The 6,899-nt window shown below is 31.0% G+C and overlaps 1 protein-coding gene across 2 annotated transcripts in view; it reads left to right on the top strand.

The window, feature by feature from the left end:
* The window catches only part of LOC106465105 (calcium/calmodulin-dependent protein kinase type 1-like), a 75,614-nt gene that overhangs the window by 41,009 nt on the left and 27,706 nt on the right, over positions 1-6,899 (top strand). Inside the window, exon 1 of one of the 2 annotated variants that reach the window (XM_022392945.1) lies at positions 2,807-2,871. The exons of the other annotated variant lie outside the window; for it this stretch is intronic. The gene's annotated coding sequence lies outside the window, so the exon portion shown is untranslated. Of the gene's footprint in view, positions 1-2,806; positions 2,872-6,899 lie in introns of those variants that run through there. 2 annotated transcript variants of the gene reach the window in all.

The raw sequence follows: 6,899 nt of genomic DNA, 5'->3' as shown, positions 1-6,899 counted from the left end.
ACTTTACTTGTTCAAACTTATGAAACGCAAATATGGTAAAATTTTAAATGGACTTGCTGAAAAAGTGTGTGTGTGTGTTTATATGTGTTGGGTCTCAAAATGGTGAGGCCATACATATATTCAGGTTTGAAATATGTGATTCTACATAAGATTTATTGATATACATATTATATTATAGGCTTATATATGTGGGTAATTATAATATTCTTTTTGTTTTTGATATATCGAAACTCGAATTCAAATTTAGTGCCACCTTTCATTACAGACGTTAAATTAACTGATTGCCCCCCCCCCCAAGATAATTTAAATATTTATATGATATTGAAGCTTAATCCTCAGAGGAGCGTTATTTCCCACTTCAGTTGACTTCATGTCAGGAGCAATTTTCTGGTAAAATTGAAAAAAAATGCCAATATTCAAATCTATCAATTCAAAAGTATTTTGTAAATTAACAACGTAGTAAGCTTATGAAAGTTGTCCCTGCCAGAAACAAAGATAGGAAACTATCGTTAAAGGTCATTTACTATCTAGATGCCGTGATACCTATGATATGGTTACGTCTCTGGTCATTTGTTAATTTCCCGTATAATTTCTTTCGGATGAAACTTTAGCAATACAAGTTCTTTCTTAAATAAAACTAGTTTATTCTTTCTCAATACAACTTTGCAATATCCTTAATTTCCACAGTCACTTTCACTTAAACATACACTATAATTCACAACGATTCACGCACTTTACTTACGGTCACTACCGCGCTTGAATCATTTGTCCGTCTCTGTCTCTGCCTGTCTGCAATTCAATTAATTATCTCGCTTCATTTGCCTGCTTATATATTAAAATAGAGGGCGTGTAGAAAAGACTAGAGTTGCCAGGAAGAGGCATGATCCTTCTAGAAACTCATCACGTGTTATCAGCGTCACGTGACTTTCGCTGTCGTAACAATATGGTTTATTGCAGTGTTTCTCAACTATTTATTGGTCCGCAGCCGGGTTCGACACAACCGGAACTTGCCGGTCGTGTGATTTCACAAAAACAAATAAATAAACAAGAAATAAATATATTCACATGTGAATCAACGATTTTGCGTCGTACCTCGGCACTTGAGGGAGGCAGCGAGTCAGTCTCTAGTATTGAAAAAGTTGAGAAATGCTGGTTTATGATACTATGGCAAATACATATTTTTTTCAGAATTACGCGTACTTTTGTGCCATTGTGAATTTATTTAATCGTAGTTTAATTATAGCTATCGTCTATATAGCTATTATACACTGTTACAATAAACAGTATTTTGACCTTACAAATAAGTGATTAGTGAACTGTGTGAAGATGCCTGTAAAATTTGTAGTTTCAAAATGCTACACAGTTAATATTGTTATAAACTCGAAATGTGAGTTTTGTTTCCACGATTCAGTTAGCCAGAACATTCGGGCTCGGGCTGTGTTGTTTAACTGTATTGACTGATCCACTTAACACAGCTCGAGTTTGCAAAAAATTATTGGCAAAGTTCCATAAAATAGCGTAAATCAAATACTAGATGCTAAAAGGTCGTGCCGTTGTACTTGAAACCCCGTACTCGGTTAATTGTTGAAAAAATGTATATTAATATCTACGTAAAGACGCTCATAATTAACGACCTGTTAGAAAAACATTTTTTCCGTCTCAAAAATCTATTATAAAGCTTTATCGTTTTAATTAAGCACATTATGTGTCATAAACACAAGTCATATTTTTTAACTTATATGATAACATGCTAATAAATACTTTTAGAAGATTCATTTTTTGTTGTTCCTGGCTTGGTTAGATGATGTATAGAAAGCTATATTGCACCATAACATTGTTCTATAATCTAAGTAAAACTTAGCTGCCATCACATCGTTGATTTACAAAACATCGACGTGTACTGTCTGTTCACTAGTTTTGCATTGTCCTCACACCATCGCAGCGCTTTCCACACCCCCTAGTTATCTGTCTTATAAATTCATATTTATTAAAAAAGTTCCTGTAGCAAGTTTATAAAGCTACACTATAATTTTACCAAAGTATTTTAGTTCTGTGTCGCATATTGTACTGGTCGTCTCTGTCATTAACATTACACTTGTATTTAGAAATCTGTTATTTAACAAAATATTTGATAAAAATAAGTTGCTTTTTTACACACAGAATCTAAGAACTTTATAGAAAGATTGATTCTTTACAGAAAATACTCTTATGGTAGAAGTGATATCACAATATGATATACATAGATAGATATCCTTTATGAAAGATGTGTGGAGGTTGACAAGGCAGATAGGTTAGACTGTTACTAGTGTTTAAAGTAGTTGTATGTTCAAATCAGGTTATTGATATACATAGATAGATATCCTTTATGAAAAATGTGTGGAGGTTGACAAGGCAGATAGGTTAGACTGTTACTAGTGTTTAAAGTAGTTGTACGTTCAAATCAGGTTATTGATATACATAGATAGATATCCTTTATGAAAATGTGTGGAGGTTGACAAGGCAGATAGGTTAGACTGTTACTAGTGTTTAAAGTAGTTGTACGTTCAAATCAGGTTATTAAACAAGGTTTTAAGAAAAGGCAGTTCTTTCATTGGGACTGTGATACATTTCTGTAATCTATATAAATAAACATCAATATGTGTATGTATCTGTTTCTTATATGTTTCCACATTTCTTGATCAATCAGCACCAAACTTGACACACTGATACTGGACGACACAAGGAAGGTCAAGAGGGGGGGAGGGTTTGGACCGCCATCTAATTTCATATCTAATTTAGGAAAACTACCAAATCAGCACAACTTGACACAGTGATACAGAGTGACATAAGGAAGGTCAACATCCCATCTTATTTCATATTGATAGAATTCTTGTAAGCAGTATGTCTTTCTTTTCAGTATTGGTATCTTTATGTATTTTTATTGCACTTTTAATGATTATCATGTTCATATAAAAAAAAAGAAGCACAATTTCCTATTGTTTGTTACAAACAAGTTTTTATTTCACCTGTCCAACAGATGGGTACTCCAGCTGGTATTGTAAATAACTCCTAGAATAAATTAGGTTTCAAAGAATCCTATTATATTGGGAAATTGACTAAGACATTTATTTTCTGAGTTGAAATGTTTCTTGTTGAATTAAGTATAGTAATTTAATTAAATTTATTTCTGTGATTACAACACTTGAAGAATTACTGGAAATAGTAGCTTCTAATAGAATGCTACTACTTCCAGACACGAACACATCTATACTAAAAGTTCCATATAGAACTGATAAAGCTCTGTCTGTAGGAATAGTTGTTTTGAAATATAAAGTTATTGATTATTCAAATAATGAAATCAAAGGTTTATAAGCACTAGATTAATTGATCTGTTGTTAGGTGCCAAGCTACACAATGGGCTTTCTTTGCTGTGCCTACCACAGGTAAAAAAACTCGGTTTTTAACTAAACTTAATTTGTGTTTAAATGTTTTTTGTGTGTGAATAGAATATCTATATTTTGTGTAAGAGATATTTTAAAGTTGAAATTATGTTTTTGATTATTTTTATTAAAGATAGATATGAGTCCTTTTTGTTTTTTTTGTGATAAACAACAAATATGAATAAAAATGCTTTGAAGCGAATTAAATATAATTGAACATGTATTAATATTGTTGAATCACATCAACCTGTTTTATTACTAACTCTTGTGTAATATACATGTATTATCCTGCATTGTTCATCTGTGGTGAGTTGTGATATTGTCTGTGTTATGAAAATTTTATAATTTTTTCTGCATAATGCGAAGGAGGGGAGTAGTTGCCATTGCTACAAAACCTTTGTTTATTTTTTTACCTAGCTGCATGTCATAAGATGTGTTTGGAGGTACCATCTGTACAACAGTCGTATTAGTTTTCTGCCATTATACATTGTACGAGGTTTGTTTGAAGGTGCCATTGCTACAGTATTCTTACAAGTTTTCTGCCAAATACATTGCATGAGGTGTGTTTGAAGGTACCATTAATACAGTATTATTACTAGTTTTCTGCCTAATACATTGCATAATGTGTGTTTATAGGTACAATTGCTACAGTATTCTTATTAGTTTTTTGCCTAGATACATTTCATGAAGTGTGTTTGTAGGTACAATTGCTAAAATTCTTTTTAGGTTTTATGTTAATTAAGAAGTATTGCATAGGAGGTAAGGGTGATTGTTATTTTGACAAAATTGTATAACTTTACTGTGAAGATGCATTATGACATGCTTGTCAGTTTCCTGTTTGTGTCTATTACATGGGATGTATGAGTGGCTGCTATCATTACATCTTGTATATCAGTTTCCTGTTTGTATATATTACAAGGGATGTATGAGTGGCTGCTATCATATCATCATGCTTATCAGTTTTCTGTTTGTGTATATTACATTGGATGTACAAGGGGCTGTGATCAACACATGATGCTTATCAGACAAGGTAAAACTGTATTTTCTAATGTTTTTAATTTACTTGGCTTGTTTTTTTATTTGATCTTGGAAAGACTGTAAAATACAGCCAAGTTGATGTACTTACAAATATTTCTCTCATCAAGTACCTAAAATTATTTATTTTATTTTGTTCATAAGGTTCCCAAACTTGACTGTTAAAAATTATGTGAAATAAAACTTAAAGGTAGTCAAAGTATTTGATTTTAGAGAAAGTTTGGAAGAGTGTGCTGAAGCTACAGATATGTTTTACTAATGATAAACACTAATTTATAATAGTTTATAAGACCTCCGAGCTACTTTAGTTCTCTCTGAAAATGTATTAATAAAGTTACAATTGTATAAATTATATAAAGAGTTTTGTAATGGGGAAAAAATTATGGAAATAGCTTCATTCTTTTTACTTTTTCAAACACCTGGTATATTTCATGTCAGAAATGTCAACTAGCTCTTTTGCTGAGGCATTTTTTTCTAGAGAAAGTAATTATATCTTTCTTACACATTTCAAAGTTGAATATAATAGTATCAACAATATTTAATTCTACTGCAAGATAAATCATCTGTGAAGAAAGTGAATATCTGGGTAAGGTATCATAGGATTCTTAAAATAGGGATGAGTCAAGTATATTGCAAAGTAACATTTACTGGTACACAGGGCCAAAATCTATAGTTTTTTGTTTTTTATAGTAACAGAATAAAATCTGATATAAGAAATGTTAAAGACAGTTGCCATAGCAACCTGAATCTTTTATGTACAGTCTGTGGTTCCAAAGAAGGTTTGCATATTATTGTTGGTATTGACAAAATATAATTTTGCAGTGCACTCTGAAGATAGTCTGGAACTTCCTTGATGTCTTATTGAGGGTTCACGATGAGAGAGTTAATTTTGAGTTGAAATAGGTACAATTCATTTAATAGGGAGCAAGCTAGCCCTGTAGTTCTCACTGATCACATGCTGATATTTTTCCTACCGGTGACATTAGGTAATGTTTTCGTAAAAGTACTAATGTCCGATGTGAATCCACTGAAGTTAAATGATTGGTAACATTAGAACTTTGTAAATGCTCCTGGTCAAATATCTGAAGTTTTCTGATTGGTAAGCATTATAACAATCACAGTTATAGTTTTCGAAAGTTATAGCACGACTATAGCGAACTAATAATAGATACTCTCTTTCAGCGAGGCACAATGGTTGTACTTATAGGCGCGTGGAGGCTTTTTAGAAAATTCAAATTATGTAACAATACAAATTTAAGCATTTACATACACACATATATTTTTGATTATTACTCTTAAGAATCTTCTACAACTTTGGAGAATAGTCGGGAGTTTTGTAATACATACTTAACAGTATGAGCCATGTATGTTTCTAAATATAAATTTAATCCAAACAAGCATTAATATTAAAATAAATATATATAATAACAAATTCGTTACATAGGCTATTTGTTACCATATTTATTTTACCAATTAGTAATGTTTTTACAAGTGGTGCTTGATTTTTTTAGATATATACACAAAGAGTTTGTGATGAGTTTTGTTTTGTTTTTTTTCAGAATAAATCTATTCTAAAGTAGGTATTTTTCAGTACATTAAATTAGGACTATTTTGTTAATCACTGTTGATATATGTTAAGATTTAGAAGTCATTCAAAGTTTTTCAAATATTGTACAGTTCTCAGAACTTATCATTGCATAATACTTCTTACTGACTAACAGAAATTTTTGTGAAACTATTACGATATTTATTTGTTCTGTGGTAGATAAAATACTAGTTCTCTTTTGTTCAGCTCTTTTTCAACAGTGTGGTTTCAATAATATCTCTATAATATTATATGTATAACCTTGATAGAAATGAATAAAAACCCTATAACCCCAGTGGTTTCGAAAGGTGGACCTTTTTGAAAGCACTGGGGTTATAGGATTTTTATTCATTTTTATCAAAACTTCTTGAAGCAACGTGTTTTTCTAACATCATATATGTATAACCTTTTCTGGGAAAGACCTCATTATATATTTATTTTAGATTTAACACTTACTTTTCAGTTTTCTTCTCCCTCTCTGTGCCTGACTCCTACTTCTCTATCCCTCTATTTGTTTATTTTATTTGATAGAACTATTTTCTAGAAGTTTAATACATGTAGACCATAGTTACTTGGCTTCACAAGTTTCAGAAGATTCTAATAATTTTAAAGAACTTGTCATTAGCTTTGATATTTATGTTCTTGTAGAAAAAATTAATACTTGATATTACTGTTCATAGTATTATACTTGCTACCCTACTTTTGTAGGTTTTTTATTTTCTGCTGCTGCCATCTATGGGTACAAGTGTTGACAAACCATTTTGTTTGTCAGACAGTTGCACCTATCTTCAATGTAATTAATGTAATTGTTATTTTTATTCCACTCTATAAATTACAAGTATTAATCATTTACTTTATTT

This window comes from Limulus polyphemus, unplaced genomic scaffold, assembly GCF_000517525.1.
Source record: "Limulus polyphemus unplaced genomic scaffold, Limulus_polyphemus-2.1.2 Scaffold1838, whole genome shotgun sequence".
In the NCBI taxonomy this organism is placed as follows: domain Eukaryota; kingdom Metazoa; phylum Arthropoda; class Merostomata; order Xiphosura; family Limulidae; genus Limulus; species Limulus polyphemus.
This window is presented reverse-complemented; position numbering and strand designations above follow the sequence as displayed.